The sequence below is a fragment of the Mus caroli genome, unplaced genomic scaffold, assembly GCF_978045245.1.
Source record: "Mus caroli unplaced genomic scaffold, Mus_caroli_1 scaffold_18, whole genome shotgun sequence".
Classification (NCBI taxonomy): domain Eukaryota; kingdom Metazoa; phylum Chordata; class Mammalia; order Rodentia; family Muridae; genus Mus; species Mus caroli.
In genome coordinates, this window is record NW_028227273.1 from 71,279,727 (window position 1) to 71,282,050 (window position 2,324).

The following is a 2,324-nucleotide window of genomic DNA, read 5'->3' on the forward strand; positions in this document are numbered from 1 at the left end:
ATCTCACAATTCACCAGAGAATTCATACAGGAAAGAGAACTTACAAATGTAATGAGTGTGGCAAATGTTTTACCTTTAAAGACAGTCTTAGAAAATATCAGATAATACATAAAGAAGAGAAACCTCAGGAATGAAAGGAATTTTGAACACTCTTTATCAGGGAAGACTCTATTAGAACTCAGCAGAGAACTGTAGGGGGAACCTTACAAATGTAATGAATATGACAAATCTTTATTTTAAAAGGTGTCTTCAAATTCATCTGAGAATTGATACAGGAAAGAAATTTTACAAATTCTGTGAGTGTGACAAGTCCATTCCTGAGAAAAACCATCTAAAAGGCAACAGAGTATACATACAGAAGAGCAGCCTTACAAATGTAGTTAACATGACAAATCTTTTGCCCTTAAACCTATCTTAGAATTCCTTAGAGAAATCATATAGGAGGCAAACCTTACAAATGAACTGAACAATCTATTGAAAATAAAGACAATTTTAGAACTTGTCAGAAATAAATACAGGAGAGAAGATCAACAAATTGAGTGACTGTGAAGAATTTGTAAACCAAGAAAGACCATCTCAGAACTCATCTGAGAATACATACACAAGAGAAACCTTGTAAATGTAGTGAACAGTGAAAATCTTTGGTGCTGGCTAATCTCTTAGAATATGCCAGAGATCATATTAAAATGAAATGTATGAAGATTATTTGTGTCTGTATTTCAGAACTAAGAATGCATTCTAAAATTAGTAATGGGCCCTTCCAGTCTGAGCCAGTGCCTTGAGCAGAACTTGGGCACTAGCTCTGCACCCAGACCTACAACATCCAGAAACTTCATTCCCAGGTGCTCTAACATGCCCAGGATTATAAGTGAGGAGGCCACAACTTCTGCCCCAACACCAGGAGTAACTGGGACCCTCGAGGTTCAGGGACACAGGAATACCCTCCCACCCTACCCTGCCCAGATACTGGCACAGGTTCTTTCTGGTCTGAGCTGCTGCACTGAGCAGACCTTGGTTGCTAGCTCTGCACCCAGTCCCACAACACCTAGAGAATGCTTGACTCTCAGGTGCTCTAACATGCACAGGGCCATAGAACCTCAGAAGCTTGATCACAACAGGATTTCAGGACCCCAGAGGCAGCTTGACTTCCAGGAGCTATGACAAACCCAGGATCACAGAATCAAAGGATCAGAGGCAGCTGGACTCTGAGGAGTTCTGACACAACCAGGATCACTGGAGAGACAGGCTTTAGTAAGAGACAGCAAGGGCATGTAGCACAAGAGATAACCAGATGGCTAGAGGTGCAAGAACATAAGCAACAGAAACCAAGTCTATATGGCATCACCAGAACCCAGTTCTCCCACCATAGCAAGTCCTGAATGCCCTACCACACAAGAAAAGCAAGATTCAGATTAAAATCACTTCTCATGATGATGATAGAGGACTTTAAGATGGACATAAATAGCCCCCTTAAATATAGGGAGCAAGCCAGTAAGTGGCACTCTTGTTCCTTCAGGCTCCTGCTCTCCTTAAGTTTGGGCCTTGACTGCCTTTGATAATGATCTGTGACATGGAAGTGTAAATGAAATAAACCCATTCCTCCTAAGTTGCAGCAATACCAACCCTAATGAAAACAAATTAGTACCAGGATCGTGAGATATTGTGGTGACAGATTTCACCATGTTTTGGGGAGGAGTATAGAAGAACTTTGGACAGTTGTATGAAGAACCTATGGTGTCTGGTTAGCTGGAGCTGAGGAATCAGGTATGGTCAGTAGGAAACCAGAACCACTAAAGTGAAAGCATTGCTTTGCTGGAACAATTGATGCTGAGTAGCTGGAGCTGCAAATTTAGCTGTGATTGAAATGTAAGAGGTCAACATCAAGGGGGTAAACACTTCTAGGAAGTAGTTTCTCAGCATCAGTACATGCAATTTGTATTCAGAGGTGGCCAAGGTTGTATCTCAAGCTGCCAGCCAAACATGGTACTGTAAGAGTCATCCATGTGGTTTTGAAGACATAAAGGGTTTGTGTAGAGCATCTAAGGCTGAACACTGAGAAGCCAGCAGAGGCCATTGGTGAAAGTGCATCAAGAGTACCAATGGATTGAAGGGGCCTTGGAGAAAATGTGAGAGTTTGCCACATGAAAAAAGCCTATGAGGATACTGGTGTGAGCACAAACCAGTTGTAGTAGAAGACCCCAAAATTTTGGAAATGTACCATAGAATGACTACCAAGTACAGCAGTAGCTGTAGAGTAGAGACCCCCAAATTGTAGGAGACAAGCTATGTGTGCTGTAGAAGGCAGAACTGGATAAGTGACCCAA